This window comes from Manis pentadactyla, chromosome 8, assembly GCF_030020395.1.
Source record: "Manis pentadactyla isolate mManPen7 chromosome 8, mManPen7.hap1, whole genome shotgun sequence".
Lineage (NCBI taxonomy): Eukaryota > Metazoa > Chordata > Mammalia > Pholidota > Manidae > Manis > Manis pentadactyla.
Window position 1 is genome coordinate 59,998,319 of NC_080026.1, and position 26,321 is coordinate 60,024,639.

Genomic DNA, 26,321 nt, shown 5'->3' on the forward strand with positions numbered 1-26,321 from the left:
TTCTAGGATCAGTGGGGTCCCCACTCACCTGTCTTCATAGTGGTCCTTCACCCTGCTGTCCTTCAGAGCCTTTCCAAATCGTTATCCCTTCTCTTAAACCTCCCACCAATGCATGCCTCCTTCACACCCATAAAATAATCTCACTTCTTATCTCACAGAGAACAGAGGTGAACTATCATCTGGATTTAGGAGCTTAGACTGTGTCAGGCCTTATGATAAAGTTTTCTCTCTCCAGAAACCAGAAAGAGGAGGCTGACCCTGGGCTATGTATTAATTTAGGCAGAGTGAATATTTTCATTTACTCTAAATTACAATAAGCCAAATCCCTTCCATATGCCGAAAGATGCCACAGAGAGTATTTTACAGCCTCAGGGATGCTGAATGGTGGATCCCTCCCTGCACTGGGCAGGGTGACTGTGGGGCAGAGATTCTGCAGTTCCAAGGGAAAGTCACAGTGAGACTGGGAAGCCACTAGTAAAACTGCAAGAACTGCCAAGGTAGGTTTCCGGGGCCATCAGGGGGGGCACTGCATATGCCATGAGCCTTGTCCACCCGGGGCTGGTGTCAAAACAACCTGCTTGAAGCTGACAAGCCAGGGACCAGGAAGACTGCTGGTAAATGATCTTTTATTCTTTTCCTGTAAGGCAACTGGAAAGCTTATCTGGAGGAGTGTGAAAACAACATGTAAAAACCCAAAACAAAGATATGGAGCTAAAAACAAATACACCTGGGGTTAACCACTGAGCGACTAGCAAAACAAAGCTAGGTGCTGTTCCAGAGAAAGGGGAGGCCAAGCATTCCCATGGAGGCTCAAAGGCTTGTTTGTCAAGGGGGTTAAAGGTTATTTAGTCAAGGATTTTGTGTTTACAGCTTAGAACTGGGCAAAGACCCCAGCACCCCTGCCCTCCTGACCTGGATGGGGGTTGTCCCCAGACACTCTTTGTGAAGGTGATGCTTGCTTGAAGATAAAGTGATGACAATAAGAGTTTGGTGACAGAGTTTGTCCCTTCTTTCTGGGGTGGAATTTAAAATGTTGAACAGTCAGCATGACCCAACCACTGGCATTAATGCAGGTGCCAGCAGTCTGTCTGGGGACCCTGCTGTGCCGGATGTCACCCCTTCCATGTCTGTGTCTGCCTAGGGGTGAAGGGGCCAGGATATTCAGCCTGGTGGGTGAAGATGCTTGGGGGCGCAGGGTAGTGGCCACTTATCCAGCAGCACATCTGAACCGAGGCACACAAGCGTCACCAGCCCCACTTCTCTCTTGTCAGGGAGCACCTGCAAAGTAAGGGGGGCAGCCAGCATTGGAGGGAAGAAAGTCGAAAGTCAGTCAGCAGCCTTAAAGTCTCACTCAGAGCAGTGCCATCTGGAAACACCTCCGGACTGAGGGCTGAGAAGAAGGAGTAGAGCCAGAACTGCCACACTGTGCCTCTTACTATTGCTTACATGCATTACCTCCCTCAACTTTCACTGCAAAATGGGCATTCTCACTGCCATACTCCTGGTGGAATAACTGAGGTTTAGAAGGATGGAGAAATCTACATTTTCAAGTGTTAAGAGAAACATTTGAACCCAGGCCTGCTGCTCCTTTTTTGGTTCAATATTGCCTCCACACCTGCCTGAAGGGCCTGCAGCAGCTGGATTCAAGTGAAAAAATTAAACACCATTAAGCCAGGGCCCAGAGTGGCAGCTGCCACCCAGATGGGGCCTTCCGGCCGGGTCCACAGCCCTCCTCGTTTCCCTTCCTCCCATGACATTTGGCACCAGGAAATTTCAGTAGAGGCTAGCCAGCCTAACGATCTATGACAGAGTTAAGAGCCCTTTTTCTATTTTTATTTTTCAAAACCACCCTCCCTGAGAGGTGTTCACTAGGAAATGAGTGTCTGTCAGATGTTGTTGCTGATCCCTGTCGTGGTGGGCAAGCTGAGAAGGTGCGCACTGCTACTCAACACAAGATCTTGGGCAAGTGGCTCTCACCCTCCCCAAGGCTCAGATTCCTCTTTGACAAATGGGAGTCAGCCCTGCCTTGGAGCGGAAGCTCAAGCGCTTACGTGGCAGGGGCAAGTTGGGTAACTAACTGAGGGAAGTGGGTGTAGTGTTTAGATAATAAACACGTAGGAAGAGCCTTCACTTCTGCAGAAAGATTTGCTTTCTATGTTTCTCTAGAAATGCATATCACTTCCTATCCATTTTATTTTATCTCAATTTTGATAAGCTCATATATACAGCAAATAGATTTTGTTGTCCTTAAAAATAGAAGTCATTTTACCAGCAAGAAGGGGTTTATCATTTCTCTAGAAATGCATATCACTTCCAGTCTGTTTCACTTTATCTCAATTTTGATAGAAATATATGCACAGCAAATACATGTTATTGACCTTAAAAACAGAACAGTCATTTTACCAGCACAAAGGGGTTTATCCAGGAATAGCAGAGAGTTGTAATTCAGGACTGCTAATGAAAAATTTTACACCAGACTCTTGTTAAATATGGCAAGACAGGTTTTTTTTTGTTTTTTTTTGTTTTTTAGATAATTATTTTTTATTGAAGGGTAGTTGACACACAGTATTACATTAGTTTCAGGTGTACAACACAGTGATTCAACATTTATATACATGATAATTCTAGGTACCAGCTATCACCATACCAAGTTGTTACAATATTTTGACTATATTCCTTATGCTATACATTACATCCCGGTTACTTATTTATTTTACAATTGGAAGTGTGTATATATATATATTTTTGTGAGGGCATCTCTCATATTTATTGATCAAATGGTTGTTAACAACAATAAAATTCTGTATAGGGGGGTCAATGCTCAATGCACAATCATTAATCCACCCCAAGCCTAATTTTCATCAATCTCCAATCTTCTGAAGCATAACGAACAAGTTCTTACATGGAGAACAAATTCTTACATAGTGAATAAGTTACATGGTGAACAGTACAAGGGCAGTCATCACAGAAACTTTCGGTTTTGCTCATGCATTATGAACTATAAACAGTCAGTTCAAATATGAATATTCATTTGATTTTTATACTAGATTTATATGTGGATACCACATTTCTCTCTTTATTATTATTATTTTTAATAAAATGCTGAAGTGGTAGGTAGATACGAGATAAAGGTAGAAAACATAGTTTAGTGTTGTAAGAGAGCAAATGTAGATGATCAGGTGTGTGCCTGTAGACTATGTGTTAATCCAAGCTAGACAAGGGCAATAAAACATCCACGTATGCAGAAGATTTCTCTCAGAACAGCTGGGGGGAGGTTCTAAGCCTCACCTCTGTTGATCCCCAATTTCTCACCTGATGGCCCCCCTGCGACTGTGCCTGTCTTAGGTTGTTCCTCCCTTGAGGAATCTTACCTGTCTCTGGCTAACCAGTCATCTTCCGGGGCCATACAGGGAAATGTTAAGTTGGTAAGTGAGAGAGAAGCCTTATTGTTTGAAAAGGTTAGCTTTTTACTTCTTTGCATATTTATGCCCTGTGGCTATGCCCAGCATTTGTCTTGTGGTGGGCAAGACAGGTTTTAATCAAACAACTGTAGTAGGTGAGAGACACTCTGATACAAACTGAGCTCAACTCTATCAAAATAAAACGCAGGAGGCTTTCTAAATGCTGGGATGTGCTGAAGGAAAAGTACTGGAGGACACTGGGGTAGGGGGCCATTTGGTCAATGTGATTAGGCCATGTATCTTACTAATTGGTACTTATGGAAGTACCCTCCCACAGAGATGGGGAGACAGGGCCCTACCCTTCTTGAGGGTGACATTTCAAAGGGATGGCTCCCAAGTTCATGGGAAAGATATTCCTGGATTACGGAAGATAAATCTCAAAGAGACAGAGAAAGGCTTTATTATTGCAACTTTTCTAAATAAAATGCTCTAAGGAAAGGGATGGGGGTCAAGGGCCTATATTCAGGTTTTGCCTAGAAGAAACAGTAAATTCTTTTGACAGCATTCTTTCCCCCAGAGGAAACTGAGGGGCCAGGGCTGTCATTCTAGGGATGCAGCCTTGAACTGTTAGAAACTGTGCTAGTGTTTGTCAAGTCTCTCAGCATGGGAGTGGACCAGATTGTGCTAAGGGTCTGCAGTTCTGAGGCCAAGGTTGAAGCCTAGGCAAGAAGAGGGCTCAGAGGGAGAGAGTCTTTGTCACTATAAAGCCACAGTAATCAAGACAGTGTAGTACTGGGATAAGGACAGACATTTAAACTGATGATATAGAATTGAGACTTCAGAAATAAGCCCTACAAATGTGGTCAATTGAATTTGACAACCAGCAAGTATTTCCTGAGCTCTCACTGCAAATCAAGCATGGCACTCAGTGTGGCGATTATTGAGATACTTAATAATATATGGCCACTCTGAAATAACTGTTTTTTAAAGAGAATATTTAGTGTTAAAGGATAAACAGAAAGAAACATAAAGTACCAAGTAGCCATCCATTTGTTTTCAGTTTTCCTACTTGTAAAGTGAGGAGGTTGGACTGAATCATTATTCTCAAACTTTACAGCATGTTAAGAATCACCCAAGAAGCCTCTGAAAATACAGATTCCTAGAACCCCACCCTGGAGAATTGAATCTCCTGGGTCTGCGACCTAGGATCTGCTGCATTTTAGCTAGGCACCTCACTTCACTGTGATGCAGGAGGTCTGGGGAGCATATGTAACAAATATTGGCCTAATATAAATAAATAACATTTATGATATTGTGTGATACTATTATGTTTTTTGATACTCTTTTGTTTTTAAATTAAGATATAGGCAGTTGCTATAAAACTTTAAAAATGCATGCATTTACCCTTCAGCTATATTGGCAAAAGTATGCCAAAAACGTAAGTACTAAAATGATCATGATAGCACCGTTTCTATTAGGAAAGAGAGAATCTAAATACCCATCTAAAGAAAACTATTTAAAAAATTATAATAGTCATTATAAAAGACTACTACACAGCTGTCAAAAAGGGTGAGGTGCTCTCTGTGTACTTATATAAAAAAAAACTCCAGGTATAATTTAAGGAGTTAAAAGCAAAATGCAAAACACTGTGCATAGCAAATACTACTTTCCAAAGATGGCCATGACAACATCTGCTCTTCTGCAATGTAATCTTGTCTTTCTACCATGAAGAGCAAATTGTCTTCTCCCCCCATCTCCATCCCCACCCGAGATTCTGGACTGGCTAAGCAATTTGCTTAGTCAATGGAATACAGCAGCTGGGATGTACTGGCACGTCCAAGTCTGTGTCGTAAAAAACCCTGCAGCGTCTGCCTTGGTCTGCTGAAATGCTCATTGGTGACACTCTCTCTCAGAATCCACTAGCCAGGCTTGAGAAGCCCAAGCCTCCTGAAGAGACCACATGCCGACACGTTCCTCTGTCAACTCAGCTGAGCCCCAGGGGCACAGTCCGACTGCTCAGCCCAGATCACCTGATCTGTACCTCCACAGCCATCTGACTGCAGCTGCATGAGTGATGTCCACAAGAGGGAACCCCTCAGCTGAGCTCTGTCAACCCACGGAATTGGGAGACTTAAACACACTTAAATTGTTTTAAGTCACTAACTTTTTGGAGCAGTTTGTTACACAGCAACAGGTAAGTATAACACCGAGTATAACTTGATTGTTTGCATGCTTTTAAAAGATAAGGATTTATGTGCTGACATAGACATAAAAACACTTCTGAGAATATCTCCATTCCAAGAAATGAGGCCACTCAGTTGCTCAGGCCAACGTACTTGGACCTATCCCAGTCTCCTTTTTTCCTTCACCTCCCACATCCGCACCAGCATTCTCTGCTCACTCTATTTTTACAACATATCTTGAATCCAAACTCTTCTTACTGCTTAAGCCACCATACCATCATTTTTCACATGAGCTACAGCAATACCCTCAAAACTGCCTCCTCACTTTCACTCTCACCCTTTGGCAGAGAGCAGCAGACTTGATGTTCACAACATGTATATGATCAGTCACTCCAATGGCTCTTTACATTTACAGTGCAGTCCAAGGTGCTGACCTTGCTCTGCTGGAGCTGGCCCTCAGCTCCTGCCACAGTCCCCTCGGTACTCTGATCTGGCCACTTTGACCTTCTTGATGTTCCTCAAATCAAGAAAACTCTCACCCCTGGATTTTGCAGTTGTGCTCTCCCTTTCTAGAATTGCTCTTTCCACCGATCTTTATAGGTCATAGCTCAGACAAGTCCTCTGCTCGCTCACATCACTCTTTCTTCCACACTGCTTTTTATTCACAGCATTTGCCACTACCTGATACTATTTTATGTGTTTGTTTACCTGCCTTATTCACTAAAGTGCAAGCATCATGAAACAGACTTGACATATCTTGCTTACCACTGTACTCTTAGCACCCAGAACAGTGCTTGGCTCACAGTAGGTGTTCAACAAGTGTTTTTAAATGAATAAATGAATGAATATTAACCATAGTTACTTTTGGGATGAAGGGTTGGACAGAGTACAAACTTCATTTTTCCATTTTACACTTTCTGTACCATCTGAATTTTTCTAATCTCATGCATGTATTACTTTAAAAAAATTCTAATATGGATTATTGGGAATTGGGATTTGGGACTATATTTTTTCTTTGCATATTTTAAGAATGTTAATAAACAGTATTTTAAAAAATGGAGTCAGAAGGCCTGCAATTTAAATGCTGCCTTCTGTCTTTCCAACGAAGTCCCTTATATGGAACTTTTTGGAGAGGAGTACCAGGGTCTAGGTAAGTGTTAGGGGCACTAGGGAGGTGGGTAATCATGTTGAGATATAATTAAATCTCCCTACTGGCTTTTGTTTTTGAGATGGTCAAAAGCATTTTAATATTTTTAAGGCTCATTGTAAAGTCCTGTAGAAGACAGACAACACACGGTCAGCCGGGTCAGCTATTTGCAAATACTGGGAAATCACAGTTGGGGTGGGGATAATTTACATTATTAGAAAACAAAAGGGACTAGTTTTAGGCAGGTTGTTATGGACTGAATGTGTTCTGCACTGACCCCTTACCCCCAATATATGTTGAAGCCCTATTTCCCAACATGACTGCACTTGGAAACAGGGCCGTTATGTAAGTAATTAAGGTTACATGAGGTCAGGAGCGTAGGAACTCCATGATGGAATTAATGCCCCTATAGAAGAGATGCCAGAGAGCTCCCTTCTCACCAAGTACGTGCACAAAGAAGAGGTCAAACGAGCTGGCAGCTGTTTACTAGCCAAGAGATAAGGTGCCCTGCCAGCACCTTGACTTGAACTTCTGAGCCTCCAGAACTGTGAGAAATACATTTTGTTGTTTAAGCCGCCCAGGTGGTGTATTATGTTATGGCAGCCCAAGCAGACTAAGACCCTAGGAAAGAAAAAAAAATCCAAATGCAGTAATTTGTTTTTAAGTTCCAGCCATGTTTGAAGTAATCGACAATAAGTATACTTTATGAACCATTAAATCTCCTACACAGAGTATGTGACTCCTATTTCTCCTAATTAGCTGGTCATGGTTTGTAATTCCTGACAAACATTAAGGTTTTGATTTTAGAGAGTTTTTATCTTTTCACATAGAATGACAGAAAAATACAAAAGAAGAAATGTTGCCACACATGATAGACCATAGTCAATTTTAGTCTTACTTGAACCTTGTCTCAACTTGATTACTTAGTAATATGAACTTTACGCTTAGCTTCCTGAATTCAAATATTCTGTATCCTCAGCTAGGAGAGGTGTTTCACCACCTGCTTCTTAAAACACTTTCAGATACAGGTGTTATCCTTTATGATGTTCTTTTATTTAAACTTTCTTAAGAGTTTCACCTATTGTTTGTTTTGTTTTCAAAGAGCATTTTAAATTTTATGCCAAATATTTATTGAGGAGTCACTTCAGGGCAGACACCTTCTTTGGCACTGTGTGTTATCAACCCCATTAAACACTCCCCAAAACCACATTATAATCTCCACTTGACTCTTAGGGAGACCAAGGCAATTTGCCTAGGTTCTCGTAGCTTATCTGGGATGGAGTCAGTATTTAAATTCACTTAAATTCACCCTACAGCCCCAGTTCTCAGCCATTCTACTCTACGCTTCTTGGCGACTCTGGGGACTGCCCTTTGCCCTTAGCGGCTACTTGCCATGGTCGTGGCCATCACGCAAAACATGTTTTCCCAAGGTCTCTGTTTCCACCTTGTGGATGCTTGCTCAAGTGCTGTGGCTCCCTGCTCCAAAATGTGGACTGGCTTTAGTGACAGGAGGATGAAGCCTGGGACCCCTGTGAGTCTTCCAGTCCTTAAAAAGCAGTGCTGCATAAGGTAGACACACCAGGTAAACGTTTGCTGAATGAAGGGATGGATGACAAATGAATAAAGAATGTCTGCATAACTTAATTCCCTTTATGTTTATTGAAGAAGTTTCTCTGGACTTGTTAGATCCTGGCAATCTTTCATGTGAGCATAAAGAGTTTATAAGTTACTTTTGCACATACCTGAATCATTGAGCCTCATATCAAAATGGGTAGATTGGTAGGGAAGGTATTATTTATTTTGAGAAGTAAATGGTCTTGGAGAGAAAGTGCAACCTACCTAAGTTTAGATATGTAGCTAGTCGGCATTGAGAAGTATAAAGAGAACAGGCCAAGTGCATCAGACACGACTGGGCCCCACATCTTGGCTCTGCCATATGTGACCTTAGATAGGAACTTAATGTTTTTAAGCCCATTTGTTCATTTGTAAAACATGTGCATTTATGACAATTCTTCAGTGTTGTTGGGAAAGTTTAGATTAATATAGGTAAAACTCCCACTATGCACCCCATAATTGTCACATTTATGATTTTTTATTCTGAGTCTAATGCCTTTCTCAGAGTATCAAAGGGCCTCTCTTTGGCCTTGTGTAGGGATGTGTCTTGTGAGTTCCACCAAATGGAAACTAGTTTATGTCACAGCTGGGAAACTTTAAATGTCAAGTGCCTTGAACAAGAATATACAAGCAAACAAACACATAAACATAAGGGCATGCATTTTTGTTTAAGCAAGAGTACAGCAAGAGACAGTGAGGGGAGGTGATACTCTCTTTCACAAGTTTTAAGCAACCCAAGACAGTATTTTAAGTGCAGGAAGAGAACTTGGGATACATTTTCAAGCTGGTGAAATAGCTGGCTAGCTTCAGTGGAAATGAGAGTTAAATTTATATAGGCCTTTATGGCTTCCTTTACATTGCCCTCTTTGTTTTACTTTTGTAGTTCAATTGTACCCATTCTGCAGATGGGTATGCTGAGTGACCTTTAAAGATAATTAACCAATTAGTGATTCAATCCAGTTGTAAGTTTTTCCAAAATTAGATCACCTTCCACATCTGTCCTGCCTCTCACCTACTACATGAAGTGCATGGGCACCCCTTTCCCTCAGACTATTCAAAGCGATGCACCAGTTTTCACCACACAGAAAGGAAGAGTCGCTAGAACCCCTGGAATCAAGCCCTCACTCCTGAGGTCTGAGATGGACACTGAGAAACCATCCATAAAGTACTAAGAGAAGTACAAATAGTATTTGATTTATTATGTATTTATAAATGTATTACATTTCTTGTACAATAAGTGTACTAGGTTGTGATGATGTCTGAGGACATGGCCTCCTATCCTCCCCAGCTAACCTCACACTGTTTGGTCAGTACATGCCCCATCTTCCATGCTGGTTGGAAAGATCCTTCTCATTCCCTTCAGACCCAGGTGCTCTGTTCTACAAAGCGCCCACTCCCATCCCATCAAAGGATCTAACCCCTTAATGCTTTTCCAGTCATTTTTCTTTTGCTTTGTCTCAGCCTGCTACACTATCAGAAAAGAAAAAGAGAAGGTAAATAGAGATATTTCCTTATTTGGTTTGACCTGACGTCAAAAGGGGGAGGGACTAAGGTAGATAAATAATGATTATATGTAAGATAAACAAACATAAATACTGTGTTTATTTCCATCAAATCAACTGGAAAATAATGGGCTGCTACTGATAAATATTAGCCAAGGAGGCTTACCCCTTCCTCCCACCCTACACTACTTTCTGGGCTAAGGGTAAGACATTTCCTCAGTAATTCAGAAAAAAATGACTCAATGCTCAACTTTTAATTTCAAGACAGACTTTCACAGCCTATAGCAGAGACAATAGCTTTAGGAGAAAAAGGCTTTAGGAGCATCAACAAATCCAAATCTTAGCCTGAACACTAATCGAAAACTACCTAGCACCAGCCAGACTCAATGAAGATCCTGTGGCCTAGGGTAAAGAGAGAGCTGGAGAGCAAAGTGAGTAAGTAGAGTAAGTCAGCGACGTGGGCCCCTAGGAGGTAGCTCTGTGTCCTACCCATTACCCCATGTAGGCTGGGAAGCAGAGAAAAGGGTAAAGCCATAGAGCCCTTAAATAAGTGGGAAAGTCTTTGAGCTGGGGCAGGAAAGCTGTGCTCACTTCTCAGGGGGTCCAGGGAGAAAAAGTCAGGTCTTCAGGAATCCCCATACCACAGTGTATGGAGACAGCAGCAGCATGGGGCAAAAGCTGCTCCATGTCCTGGGCTCCCAGCATAGTGGGGGAGCACATATAAAGTGACCCTGTGCCCTCTGAGAGCTGTTGGGCCTGCAAGAACCTTGCAATGAGGACAAGCAGAACTCTAAGTGCATGGAGGGATGTATCTGGAAACATTTGCAGATGTGTTCTCATGCTCTGTAAGTTCTGTTGCCTCATGGTTTTCCACCCATTGAGTCACAGATGAGGCAGATGCCACCTTGAACAAAGGGGTCATTGCTCTGCTTTGGGCCTCAACACGGGTTTCTGGTTTGAGTTCCTACCAAGGCAATAATTTTAAGGTTCAGGCCTGGTACCAAAAGATATTCAGAGCTCCCTAAGATGAGGATGACACAGTCTAGGTTTATGTCTGTTGTCCCACATTGTTTTGAACATTTTGGAGTAATGGAAATGTTCTAAATTTTTATTATGCTTGCAGTTACATGACTCCATGCATTTGTCAAAACTCATCCAACTGGATACTTAAGTGAATTTTGTTGTATGTAAATTATACCTCAAACTGATTTTTTGAAAAGACACAGGATGCTGAAACTAGTGAATGGAAGTTTAATGAGCTTCAGAATGTTGTATCATCTCAAAGTATCCCCTCCAAGTTGCTTATTAATTACAATAGAAAAATGGTGATTTTCAAGGACACTAAGTGGTACCACCTTAACCAAGTAGTCAAAGCTAATCACAATGATGGAGTAAAGATGAGCCTCCTGCCATGATGACCTAAGGATATTCCTTTTCAGAGTTCCTGCCAATCTCCTCCACCAATGCATAACTTAACCTAATCACAAGGCAACATTGGACAAAATCAATTCTACAAAACAACTGGCCCATACTCTTCAAAAATAAAAAGATCAGAAAAAATGAAAAAGAGGCTGAGGAGCTGTTTCAGATTAAAGGTAACTAAAGAAATATGATGAATAAATGCAGTCTCTGCGGGTAAGATTCCTCAAGGGAGGAACAACCTAAGACAGGCACAGTCGCAGGGGGGCCATCAGGTGAGAAAATGGGGATCAGCAGAGGTGAGGCTTAGAACCTCCCCCCCAGTTCTGAGAGAAATCTTCTGCATACGTGGATGTTTTATTGCCCTTGTCTAGCTCGGATTAACACATAGTCTACAGGCACACACCTGATCATCTACATTTGCTCTCTTACAACACTAAACTGTTTTCTACCTTTATCTCGTATCTAACTACCACTTCAGCATTTTATTAAAAATAATAATAATAAAGAGAGAAAATGTGGTATCCACATATAAATCAAGTATAAAAATCAAATGAATATTCATATTTGAACTGACTGTTTATAGTTCATAATGCATGAGCAAAACCGAAAGCTTCTGTGATGACTGCCTTTGTAATGTTCACCATGTAACTTATTCACTATGTAAGAATTTGTACTCCATGTAAGAACTTGTTCGTTATGCATCAGAAGATTGGAGACTGATGAAAATTAGGCTTGGGGTGGATTAAAGATTGTGCATTGAGCATTGAACCCCCTATACAGAATTTAATTGTTGTTAACAACCATTTGATCAATAAATATGAGAGATGCCCTCACACACACACACACACACAAAATATATATATATGTGTATATATATATATATAAACACACTTCCAATTGTAAAATAAATAAGTAACCGGGATGTAATGTATAGCATAAGGAATATAGTCAAAATATTGTAACGACTTGGTATGGTGATAGCTGGTACCTAGAATTATCATGTATATAAATGTTGAATCACTGTGTTGTACACCTGAAACTAATGTAATACTGTGTGTCAACTACCCTTCAATAAAAAATAATTATCCAGGAAAAAAAAAAAAATGCAGTCTCTGATCCTGGACAGGGTCTTGGACTTGAAACTAGAATATTGGGATAACTGGTAAAGTTAAAATATGGACTGTGGATTAGATAATATTATTTTATCAATGTTAAGCTTCCTGATTTTGATAAATGTACTGAGGTTTTGTTTAAGAGAAAAGTCCTTGTTCTCAGGAAATTCACACAAGTATCCATGGATAAAGGGGCATAGCAAATGCAAATAACTCAGATTGCTCAAAAAATGTGTGTGTGTGTTGGTAGAGAGAGACAGAGGCAGAGGTAGAGAAAGGAAATGACAATTCAAATAGGAAAAGATGTTAACACCTGAGAAATCTGGGTAAAGGATACAGAGTTTTTTGAACTATTCTGTAACTTTCCTGTATGTGAAACACTCAAAATTAAATTATTAACTAAACCGCTTAATGGTCAATAAGCACATGAAGAGATGCCCCACATCAGTAGACATTGGGAAAATGCAAATCAAAGCAACAGTGAGATATCACTTTTCACCCACTGGTACAGCTATAATAAAAAAGACAGATAATAACAAGCATTGCCGAGGATGAGGACATATAGGAACTGGATGGCAATTCCTAAGTTCAACATAGGGTTACCATTTAACCCAGCAATGCCAATCCTAGGTATATACCCAAGAATATTGAAAGGCATACAAATATATACTTGTATGAATGTTTATAACAGCATTATTCACAATAACCAAAAGATGGAAACAACCCAAATGCCTATCAGTGGATACGTGGATAAATGAAATGTGGTATATCCATACCATGGAATATTATTCAGCAATAAAAAGAATGAAGTATTGATGAATAATAGAATATGGATGAATTTTGAAAACATTATGCTAAGTGAAAGAAGCCAGTCACAATAGGCTATATAGTATATGAGTCCATTTGTATGAAATGTCCAAAACAGACCAAGATATAAAATAAGAAAGTAGAATAATGAGTACCAAGGACTAGGGGTATGGGAGTCTGGAGGGTGTCCTTTTAGGGGTGATAAAATGTTCTAAAATTGATTGTGGTGATAGTTGTACAATTATGAATATGTTAAAAATGACTGAAGTGCATACTTAAACAGTTAAGTTATGGGTATGTTAATTATATCTCAGTAAAGCTGTTAACTAAAAAAACTGTTTTCTTTTGTTCTACAAAGTGTTCCTATTTGTATTATAAATTATATACTCACCCCACTTAAGCTTTATGTAGAATGCAAAAGCAAGTGTGACTTTATCATAGAGTTTGACTCTTGCAGTAGAAAAAACTTAGGTTATGGAATACAGGAAGTTTCCATAAATATTTCTGCAAACAGAAAGCCTGTCGCTTCTGGCCTAGAGGAATGAAGAAAGGGGGGAAAAGCAGAGTTAATAATAATATCAATAACAAGAATAATAACAGCTAACATCTGTTGATTGCATACTCTGTGCTGGGTAACATGCAAAGTGCTTTTACATATAAAGAGTTTTCCTTAATTCTTACAACATTCATTTGAAGAAATCAAACCTAGCATTCTGTCCCCATTGACAATGCTCCTAGGGGAAGCAGTGTTGAAACATATGGTTTCCAACCTCTCCTTTCTACTACAAACTCCCAGAGGGGATGTGGATGTAAGATATTATTGGGTGATCATACACCATGCACTCCCAATTTTCTTCTCCCTTGTAACTTCCTCCTGGAGAGGCTGGAAAGCCAAATACTCTCTTTCTCAGCCTCCCTTAAAAACCACAAATGGCCCTGTGACTTAGTTTTGGCCAATAAGACACAGATATAAGTTTCACAAAGTTGAAAAACACTTTGTTTTCAAATAAAAGGGACAGCACAAGAAGAGAGACGTTGGTGCTTCTTGGTTCCACTTACTCCTTTCTTGAACATAACTGTGATGTTTGGGGCTGAGGCAGCTGTCTTACGATAATTAAATGAAAAGAATTGAAAAAAATATGCTAACAATAACAGAGAGAAAAGATAGAAAGGACCTAGGCTCTCAATGACATCACTGAGTTGCCAAAACATTTCTAATACTTCCTGTTTCATAGTTTGCAAATACCCTTGTGATTACTATCACTGTTAGTTGGGGTTTCTGGTACTTGAAGACAAAAGCATTCCTAATCAACACAACATATTAGATTAAAGGGAGAGCCCAAAGCAGAGGGGCTCTGTCCTTATATTCATCTTGAATTGAGGTCACAGGACAAACTTCTACCTTGAAAACTGGAGAGACAGAAATCAGGTACAGAGAATCATAGCTAACAGGGAGCAGCAGCCTTGTAGCAGAAGCCCACAGCTGGCACCAGTATGGGTAGGGACACTTCATGATTGATAAATTGTTGAAGGCTCAGTGTAGACCAGCTTAAGAGTTAAAAACTCTCAATCAGTCTTAAAGGAGCCCCCACAATTTTATGAGTTTTACTTTAAGAGCCCAACCAGATTCTCGCTGTGAAAATTAAAGAATAATACTTTCTTCTTATGGCAGAGGGAGAAGAAAAGTAACCATTTTGAAGTAAGTCCAGAGCTCTTTTTTTCTCCTTAACAGGGTAAGCTCTTAAGGGAAACTATTTTACCAAAGTCTAACTGACTGGTGTTCACAAAAGCTGACCAACCTAGAGTTGGTCAATACTCAGGCTCAATAGAATACTGAAACCTAATCATAAGTTTATGGAATGCTTCCCCTCCTACCATAGCTTACCACCACATCAGTAGGGTTCCTGTGTAATAACAAAGGATTACAGCTAAAAGAAACACAAGCCTCAGACCCCATTTAAGGAGTCTCTAGGAAAACCCAAAGACATCAGGAAAGACAATCACAAGTTCACTGGAAAAAATTTTAGTCTCTGACACCTATAACTACAGCAAACAGTAAATGCAGCTTAACTCCTAGCCAGATAAATATAATATTTCACAATAAAGGCTTACCTACCTTGATTCCTTTTACTGATATATTATGCCATGCTTTCAACAAAAAGTACAAGGCATGACAGAGCAAAAACACAATCTGAAGAAACAAAGTGAGCATCATAGACAGCCCATGTATGGCAGAGATTTTGGAATTATCAGACTGGAATTTTTTATTTTTTTATTTTGGTATCATTAATCTACAATTACATGAAGGACATTATGTTTACTAGGCTCCCCCCTTCACCAACTCCCCCCCACATCCCCATTCACACAGTCACTGTCCACCAAAATAGTAAGATGCTGTAAAATTACTACTTATCTTCTCTGTGTTGCACAGCCCTCCCTGTGATCAACAAAACTATACATGCTAATCGTAATGACCCCTTTTTTTTCTTCCCGCCCTTATCCCTCCCTTCCCACCCATCCTCCCCAGTCCCTTTCCCTTTGGTAACTATTAGTCCATTCTTGCGTTCTGTGCTGCTGTTTTGTTCCTTCAGTTTTCTTCTGTTCTTATACTCCACATATGAGTGAAATCATTTGGTACTTGTCTTTCTCCACCTGGCTTATTTCACTGAGCATAATACCCTCTAGCTCCATCCATGTTGTTGCGAATGGTAGGATTTGTTTTTCTCTATGGCTGAGTAATATTCCATTGTGTGTATGTACCACATCTTCTTTATCCATTCATCTACTGATGGACATTTAGGTTGCTTCCATATCTTGGCTATTGTAAATAGTGCAGCGATAAACATAGGGGTGCATCTGTCTTTTTCAAACTGGAGTGCTGCATTCTTAGGGTAAATTCCTAGAAGTGGAATTCCTGGGTCAAATGGTAGTTCTATTTTGAGCATTTTGAGGAACCTCCATACTGCTTTCCACAATGGTTGAACTAATTTACATTCCCACCAGCACTGTAGGAGGGTTCCCCTTCCTCCACAACCTCGCCAACATTTGTTGTTGTTTGTCTTTTGGATGGTAGCCATCCTTACTGGTGTGAGATGATATCTCATTGTGGTTTTAATTTGCATTTATCTGATGACAAGCGATGTGGAGCATCTTTTCATGTGTCTGTTGGCCATCTGAATTTCTTCTTTAGAAAACTGTCTATTCAGCTCCTCTGCCCATTTTTTAATTGGATTATTTGCTTTTTGTTTGTTGAGGTATGTGAGCTCTTTATATATTTTGGATGTAAACCCTTTATCGGATCTGTCATTTTCGAATATATTCTCCTATACTGTAGGATACCTTTTTGTTCTATTGATGGTGTCCTTTGCTGTACAGAAGATTTTCAGCTTGATATAGTCCCATTTGTTCATTTTTGCATTTGTTTCCCTTGCCCAGGGAGATATGTTCAAGAAGACATCACTCAAGTTTATGTCTAAGAGATTTTTGCCTATGTTTTTTTCTAAGAGTTTTATGGTTTCATGACTTACATTCAAGTCTTTGATCCGTTTCAAATTTACTTTTGTGTATGGGGTTACACAGTGTCCAGTTTCATTCTCTTACAAGTAGCTGTCCGGTTTTGCCAGCACCATCTGTTGAAGAGACTGTCATTTCCCCATTGTATGTCCATGGCCCCTTTATCAAATATTAGTTGACCATATATGTTTGGGTTAATGTTTGGAGTCTCTATTCTGTTCCATTGGTCTGTGGCTCTGTTCTTGTGCCAGTACCAAATTGTCTTGATTACTGTGGCTTTGTAGTAGAGCTTGAAGTTGGGGAGCGAGATCCCCCCCACTTTATTCTTCCTTCTCAGTATTGCTTTAGCTATTCGGGGTCTTTGGTGTTTCCATATGAATTTTTGAACTATTTGTTCCAGTTCATTGAAGAAAGCTTTTGATAATTTGATGGGATTGCATCGAATCTGTATATCGCTTTGGGCAGGATGGCCATTTTGACGATACTAATTCTTCCTAGCCAGGAGCATGGGATGAGTTTCCATTTGTTAGTGTCCTCTTTAATTTCTCTTAAGAGTGTCTTATAGTTTTGAGGGTATAGGTCTTTCACTTCCTTGGTTAGGTTTATTCCTAGGTATTTTATTCTTTTTGATGCTATTGTGAATGGAGTTGTTTTCCTGATTTCTCTTTCTATTAGTTTATTGTTAGTGTATAGGAAAGCCACAGATTTCTGTGTGTTAATTTTGTATCCTGTAACTTTGCTGAATTCCGATATTAGCTCTAATAGTTTCGGAGTGGAGTCTTTAGGGTTTTTTATGTACAATATCATGTCATCTGCAGATAGTGACAGTTTAACTTCTTCTTTACCAATCTGGATTCCTTGTATTTCTTTGTTTTGTCTAATTGCCGTGGCTAGGACCTCCAGTACTATGTTGAATAACAGTGGGGAGAGTGGGCATCCCTGTCTTGTTCCCAATCGCAGAGGAAAAGCTTTCAGCTTCTCGCTGTTCAGTATGATGTTGGCTGTGGGTTTATCATATATGGCCTTTATTATGTTGAGGTACTTGCCCTCTATACGCATTTTGTTGAGAGTTTTTATCATGAATGGATGTTGAATTTTATCAAATGCTTTTTCAGCATCTATGGAGATGATCATGCGGTTTTTGTCTTTCTTTTTGTTGATGTGGTGGATGATGTTGATGGATTTTTGAATGTTGTACCATCCTTGCATCCCTGGGATGAATCCCACTTGGTCATGGTGTACAATCCTTTTGATGTATTTTTAAATTTGGTTTGCTAATATTTTGTTGAGTATTTTTGCATCTACGTTCATCAGGGATATTGGTCTGTAGTTTTCTTTTTTGGTGGGGTCTTTGCCTGGTTTTGGTATTAGGGTGATGTTGGCTTCATAGAATGAGTTTGGGAGTATTCCCGCCTCTTCTGTTTTTTGGAAAACTTTAAGGAGAATGGGTATTATGTCTTCCCTGTATGTCTGATAAAATTCCAAGGTAAATCCATCTGGCCCGGGGGTTTTGTTCTTTGGTAGTTTTTTGATTCCCACTTCGATTTCACTGTTGGTAATTGGTCTGTTTGGATTTTCTGTTTCTCTCTGGGTCAGTCTTGGAAGGTTGTATTTTTCTAGGAAGTTGTCCATTTCTCCTAGGTTTCCCAGCTTGTTAGCATATAGGTTTTCATAGTACTCTCTAATAATTATTTGTATTTCTGTGGGGTCCGTCATGATTTTTTCTTTCTAGTTTCTGATTTTGTTGATGTGTGTTGACTCTCTTTTCCTCTTAATAAGTCTGGCTAGAGGCTTATCTATTTTGTTTATTTTCTCGAAGAACCATCTGTTGGTTTCATTGATTTTTGCTATTGTTTTATTCTTCTCAATTTTATTTATTTCTTCTCTGATCTTTATTATGTCCCTCCTTCTGCTGACCTTAGGCCTCATATGTTCTTCTTTTCCCAATTTCGATAATTGTGACATTAGACGATTCATTTGTGATTGTTCTTCCTTCTTTAAATATGCCTGGATTGCTCTATACTTTCCTCTTAAGACTGCTTTTGCTGCGTCCCACAGAAGTTGGAGCTTAGTGTTGTTGTTGTCATTTGTTTCCATATATTGCTGGATCTCCATTTTGATTTGGTGATTGATCCATTGATTATTTAGGAGCATGTTGTTAAGCCTCCATGTGTTTGTGAGCCTTTTTGCTTTCTTTGTACAGTTTATTTCTAGTTTTATGCCTTTGTGGTCTGAAAAGTTGGTTGGTAGGGTTTCAAACTTTTGGAATTTGCTGAGGCTCTTTTTGTGGCCTTGTATGTGGTCTATTCTGGAGAATGTTCCATGTGCACTTGAGAAGAATGTGTATCCTGTTGCTTTTGGATGTAGAGTTCTGTAGATGTCTATTAGGTCCATCTGTTCTAGTGTGTTGTTCAGTGCCTCTGTGTCCTTACTTATTTTCTGTCTGGTGGATCTGTCCTTTGGAGTGAGTGGTGTGTTGAAGTCTCCCAGAATGAATGCATTGCATTCTATTTCCTCCTTTAGTTCTGTTAGTATTTGTTTCAGATATGTTGTTGCTCCTGTATTGGGTGTATATATATTTATAATGGTTATATCCTCTTGTTGGACTGAGCCCTTTATCATTATGTAATGTCCTTCTTTATCTTTTGTTACTTTCTTTATTTTGAAGTCTGTTTTGTCTGATACTAGTATTGCAACACCTGCTTTTTTCTCTGTTGTTTGCATGAAATATCTTTTTCCATCCCTTGACTTTAAGTCTGTGCATGTCTTTGGGTTTGAGGTGAGTCTCTTGTAAGCAGCATATGGATGGGTCTTGCTTTTTTATCCATTCTATTACTCTGTGTCTTTTGATTGGTGCATTCAGTCCATTTACATTCAGGGTAATTATTGAAAGGTATGTACTTATTGCCATTGCAGGCTTTAAGTTTGTGGTTACCAAAGGTTCAAGGTTAGCTTCTTTACTATCTTACTGTCTAACTTAGCTCGCTTATTGAGCTATTATAAACACTGTCTAATGATTCTTTATTTCTCTCCCTTCTTATTCCTCCTCTTCCCTTCTTCATATGTTGGGTGTTTTGTTCTGTCCTCTTTTTAGGAGTCCTCCCATCTAGAGAAGTCCCTGTAAGATGCCCTGTAGAGGTGGTTTGTGGGAGGCAAATTCTCTCAACTTTTGCTTGTCTGGGAATTGTTTAATCCCTCCTTCATATTTAAATGATAATCGTGCTGGATACAGTAATCTTGGTTCGAGGCCCTTCTGTTTCATTGCATTAAGTATATCATGCCATTCTCTTCTGGCCTGTAGGGTTTCTGTTGAGAAGTCTGATGATAGCCTGATGGGTTTTCCTTTGTAGGTGACCTTTGTTTTCTCTCTGGCTGCCTTTAATACTTTGTCCTTGTCTTTGATCTTTGCCATTTTAATTATTATGTGTCTTGGTGTTGCCCTCCTTGGATCCCTTGTTATGGGAGTTCTGTGTACCTCTGTGGTCTGAGAGGCCATTTCCTCCCCTAGTTTGGGGAAGTTTTCAGCAATTATTTCTTCAAAGACACTTTCTATCCCTTTTTCTCTTTCTTCTTCTTCTGGTACCCCTATAATGCAGATATTGTTCCGTTTCGATTGGTCACTCAGCTCTCTTAGAATTCTTTCAATCCTGGAGATCCTTTTATCTCTCTCTGCATCAGCTTCTCTGTGTTCCTCTTCTCTGTTTTCTAGTCCATTAATGGTCTCTTGCATCTCGTCCATTCTGTTTTGACGTCCTTCCAGAGCTTGTTTTATTTCTGTATTCTCCCTCCTTATTTCTTGCATATTTCTCTGCAAGTCCATCAGCATGGTTATGACTTTTGTTTTGAATTCTTTTTCAGGAAGACTGGTTAAATCTATCTCCCCAGGTTCCTTCTCAGGGGAAGATGTAGCAGATGTTGACGCTGTCTGGGTTAGTCTTCTCTGGATAAAACTTTTTTGCCTTTTCATGTTGATAGGTGCAATGGTGAGCTATTGACTTTCTGTCAGCTGGGAGGGCCGAGGCTTTCCACTAGGTCCTGGCCTTTCTTTACTGGGACAACTGTGACCCCTAGTGGCTTGTGTTGGGCAATTGCGTGTAGACTGGGTCTCTGTATCTTGCCCGGCTGGTATGGAGGAAGGTCCCTTGCTGTGGGCATGACCAGCCTCAGGCTGCTGCTCTGCTATGGCGGGGCCCCGGAGGGGTATTGGATGGGGGGCTGTTTGGCTGTTTACCTCTGTGAGGGGTCTCGGAGCTGTTGCCCAGGGGGTTAGTGCGCCTGGGGTTCCGTGGAATTTCCAGCTGCGGGACTGTGACCCGGGAAGCTTCCATCCAGCTGTGGCATCCCTGTCCCTTTAAGACTTTCAAAAAGCACTCGCTTTTCTTTGTCACAGGGGAGCTGGCTTTGGGACCCGCTCAAAGTTCTTGCTGTCCTGTTTCCCTAGTTTCCAGCACTCCATGCATGCACTGTGTCTGCGCTCTGGTGCAGATGGCTAGGGCTGGGTGTTTAGCAGTCCTGGGCTCCCTCTCCCTCCCTGCTCTGACTCCTCTCCTCCCACTGGGAGCTGGGGTGTGGGGCCTCGGGTGCCACCGGGCTGGGGCTTATATCTTACCCCTTTCACCAGGCGCTGGGTTCTCGCAGGTGTGGATGTAGTCTGGTTGTTGTCCTGTGTCTTCTGGTCTCTCTTTTAGGATTAGTTGTATTTGTTGTATTTTCAAAAATATATATGTTTTTGGGAGGAGATTCCCACTGTCCTAGTCTCACCGCCATCTTGGCTCCCTGTCCCAGTCTGGGATTTTAAAGGAACAATGACTACTGTGTTAACAGCTGTAAAGGAAAAAGTGGAAAACATGCAAGAACAGATGAATAATGTAAGCAGGGAGATGGAAATTTTACAAAAGAATCAAAAGAAAATACTAAAAATGAAAAACACTAACAGGAATGAAGAATGCCTTTAATGGTTTTATCAGTGGCCTGTACACAGACAGGGAAATAATCCCTTAGCTTGAAGATACATCAGTAGAAACTTCCAAAATTGATAATGCAAGGAGAAAAAGGAAAGAAAAACAGGACAGGATTTTTAAGAACTGTTGGATAACCACAAAAGGAATAATATATACTTAATCAGTCTACCAGAAGGAGAAAAAAGAGAAATGAACAGAGGAAATATTTGAAATAACAATGACTAAGAATTACTAAAATTAATACCTCAAATTATACCACAGGTCCAGAAAGCTGAGAGAACCATAAGTATGATACATAATTAAAAAAATCTATATCTTGGCATGTAAATTCAAACTACAGAAGATTAAAAACAGAGAAAACCTTGAAAAAGCTGGAGAGGAAGAATCTTACTTAGAGAGGATGAAGAATAAAAATTTCATTGGATTTCTCTTCAGAAACCAGACAAGCAATAAAAGAGTGGAGAGAAATACTTTAAGTTTTAAAACAAAAAAACACTAACCTGGAATTTTGTATCAAGCAAAATTATCCTTCAAAGTTGAAGGAGAAATGAAGACTTTCTCAGACAAATAAAAAATGAGAGACTTTGTTGCCAGCAGACCTGTTGTAAGAAATGTTTGAGGTTCTTCAGAGAGAAGGGAAATAGTGTACATTAGAAACCTGAAACCACATAAAGAAAGGAAGAGCAGTAGAATTAAATCCTGTATTTTTCTTATTCTTAATTGATCTAACATAACATTTTGTTCAAAATAATAGTACCAACATGTGTTCTGTGATTATAACTGATGGATAAGTGAAATGAATGATACAATGTTCTAAGGGGTGGGAGGGAGAATTTGGGACCATTCTGCCATAAGTTATTCACACTATCCATGAGGCAGTACAGTGTTGTTTGAAAGTGAACTTGAGTAAATTACAAATATATATTGAAAACTCTAGGACACTAAAAACTATTAGAACTAATAAACAAGTTCAGCAACATAGCAGGATACAAGATGAATATACTAAAAACCCATTATTTCTATACAGTAGCAGTGAAAAAAATATAATATCACCAAAAAGAATAAAATACTTAGGAATAAATTTAACAAAAGAATGTAAAACATTGTGGATAAAATGAAAGTTCCTGTGGCCAGGATTCTCACCTGGCCCTGGTTGGCTAGCTCACTACACAAGTGTGGGCAATATGTTGCTATGGACTGAACGGGTATCTCGCCGCGACCCTCCTTACCCAGGAGGGCTCAGGAGACATGGGCCCATGCAAGAGATTTTATTATCTGAAAGAGAGAATGGCTGCCCCAGAGGGAGGGAGGTGGGGAGAGAGAGAGAGAGAGAGAAAGAGAGAGAGAGAGGGAGGGAGGGAGGGAGGGAACAGAGAGAGAGCGAGAGAGGGAGAGAGACAGTAGAGAGAGCAGCGGGACAGAGAGCAGAGAGCAGAGAGAGAGAGAGGGAGAGAGAGCAGGAAGAGCAGGGGGACAGAGAGACAGAGACAAAGAGAGAGAGAGGGCAGCAGTGTGGTGCAGAGCGGTGTGCCTTTTATTTTGGCAGATCCGCTCAGCCTGTTGCCTTGGGGGAGGGTCGGGATGTTTAGAGATAAGGTGGGGTAAGCCCAGGCAAGCCCCAGGCAAGCACAGGCATAATTCTTGCCAGCTTATGTGCTTGGGACCATGGGACAAATTGAGGATAAATTACTATTTCCTTTTTTTTTTTTTAACTTGGGCAAATATTTATTTATTATTATTTTTTTTTTTTGTAGATTATTTTTTATTGAAGGGTAGTTGACACACAGTATTACATTAGTTTCAGGTGTACAACACAGTGATTCAACATTTATATACATGATAATTCTAGGTACCAGCTATCACCATACCAAGTTGTTACAATATTTTGACTATATTCCTTATGCTATACATTACATCCCGGTTACTTATTTATTTTACAATTGGAAGTGTGTACTTATTTTTTTTTTTTTTGTGAGGGCATCTCTCATATTTATTGATCAAATGGTTGTTAACAACAATAAAATTCTGTATAGGGGAGTCAATGCTCAATGCACAATCATTACTCCACCCCAAGCCTAATTTTCATCAGTCTCCAATCTTCTGAAGCATAACAAACAAGTTCTTACATGGAGAACAAATTCTTACATAGTGAATAAGTTACATGGTGAACATTATAAGGGCAGTCATCACAGAAACTTTCAGTTTTGCTCATGCATTATGAACTATAAACAGTCAGTTCAAATATGAATACTCATTTGATATTTATACTTGATTTATATGTGGCTACCACATTTCTCTCTTTATTATTATTATTTTTAATAAAATGCTGAAGTGGTAGTTAGATACAAGATAAAGGTAGAAAACATAGTTTAGTGTTGTAAGAGAGCAAATGTAGATGATCAGGTGTGTGCCTGTAGACTATGTGTTAATCCAAGCTAGACAAGGGCAATAAAACATCCACGTATGCAGAAGATTTCTCTCAGAACAGGGGGGTGAGGTTCTAAGCCTCACCTCTGTTGATCCACAATTTCTCACCTGATGGCCCCCCTGTGACTGTGTCTGTCTTAGGTTGTTCCTCCCTTGAGGAATCTTACCCGTCTCTGGCTAACCAGTCATCTTCCAGGGCCATACAGGGAAATGTAAAGTTGGTAAGTGAGAGAGAAGCCTTATTGTTTGAAAAGGTTAGCTTTTTTACTTCTTTGCATATTAATGCCCTGTGGCTTCTATGCCCAGCATTTGTCTTGAGGTATCTTTACCACTTGGAAGAATTATGATACTCGGTAAATTTGATATGAGGCACGAATTCTATTTAAGGGTTGTAATTAGGAAGGAAGAAGAAAAGCTATAGAAGTAGCAGGTGGAAGAAAACATGGGAAGATTGATTATTTCTTTGACATATCTTCTTGTAGAGTAACTTCAGCATGTATAGGTTTTAAACTACTAATTAAATTGCGCACACACATTAACATAATAGGATTATAGTTACATAACAAAAGCATACCTGTAAATTACTATTTTCTTATACTGACTCTATATAAAGAGCTCCATCCAGTGCTCTGGGTAACATGACGGCATGGCTGCAAGGCTGCAGGAGAGCAGAGCAGAGGCTGGAGTGGTGGCAGCACCGAGGACAGAGGCCCAGAAGATGGCTGTGTCGGAAGAGAGGCCCAGAGGCAGAGACCGACTTGCTGCATGCAGACTCGCTCTGAGTGGATGAGATTTTAGGAACTGACCTGCCACCATGGAAATAAAGTTTCACCCCAAGAACATTTTACTGTCATTTCTTTGGTCATACAGAATCTATAGTGAATTTGCCCAGGGCTGAAATCCACTGGCAAGACAAACATATACTCTGAAAACTATGAAACATTGTTGAAAGAAATTAGACAGATATAAACTGAAAGACATCCCGTGCTCATGGATCAGAAGATTTAATATTGTTCACCTGGCAATATTCCCCAAATTGATATACAGAATAACTAACAATCTTGAAACAGAAGAATAAATTGTACTCACACTTGCCTATTTCAAAACTTATCGCAAAATGACGGTAATCAAGACAGCATGCTACTGGCATAAGGATAGATATATATAGACCAATGGAATAGAATTGAGAGTCCAGAAATTAACCTTTGCATTTATAATCAATTAATTTTGCACAAGGGTGCTGAGACAATTCAATATAGTACTGGTGATACAGGGACCATAGATGTAGTCAGAGTAGGCTGGAGGAAGGAAAAACAAGGACATGCAAACAGAACAGAGAGATGCCATAGGGGGAGAACACACCAGACCCCAAGGTCCATGCCTTATATCGAAAGGGGACAGCTCTTCCTTAATTCCATCCTTCTGATGTGTCAACTAAGACCCGAATGTCAGCCTCCTACCTCTTGGAAGGAATAAAAGTTTCCAGTTGTCTATTATGTCACCTTTAGCCAATCATACCTCTCCACGCCCCCTAGGATGGCTTGCCCACTCCTCCCCCTCCTAATCCCTTATAAGCCCCCACCTCCCTGACTGGGTGTGACTTCCCCGGCCTGTAATACCCAGACTGTGGAACATCACCCGGGAGTGGCATTCAAATAAACTACCTGGCCCTTTGTTGCCTCTCTTTGCCTTATTTTGGCTAAAATTTATCTTACATGTGGTGCCGAAATCTTGGAAGGAGCGTGAGCAAGGGGTCCCGAACAGCCACCGGTGGCACCGCCCCCTCCTTTCCCAACCCAGGACCTCACCCTGCTCTCTGCTACATGGACTATTTTCCGGTGACTCCCTCAGTTTCCCCCGGTCTGTTTCCCTTCCTAACTCCATTTCACCTGGTCCGTTAGAAATCATGCATACGTCCAGGTGGGACATCTGGCCCCTGGGCATTCAGCCCACTCTCTGAAGGCATCCGGCCTGCCCCTGGCCCTGCAGTACAGGAGACGTCCTTACCCCAGGCCCCAGGATGTCTGCGGGCATCTGGCCCGCCCCTGGCCCTGTGGTGGGGGAGACGTCCCTCACCCATGCTCCCAGGATGTCTCCCCTGACTTGGTGCACTTGGGATGCTGGGCGATCCTCTCAGCATCCTCTCAGGATTAGTTGGGAAGTGGCGCAGACATAGGGAACCAACCCTCAAAAGCAGAGGCTCAGACCCCATTGTGGTGTCTCATTTCTAAT

General features: G+C 40.5%; 1 long non-coding RNA gene across 1 annotated transcript; it reads left to right on the plus strand.

The window, feature by feature from the left end:
* Positions 1–24,981, plus strand: LOC118921036 (uncharacterized). Its single transcript, XR_008998866.1, has 4 exons — positions 1–497; positions 5,315–5,595; positions 11,287–11,442; positions 24,703–24,981. It is a non-coding gene; the product is annotated as an uncharacterized LOC118921036 (long non-coding RNA).
* The last annotated feature ends 1,340 nt before the right edge of the window (positions 24,982–26,321 follow it).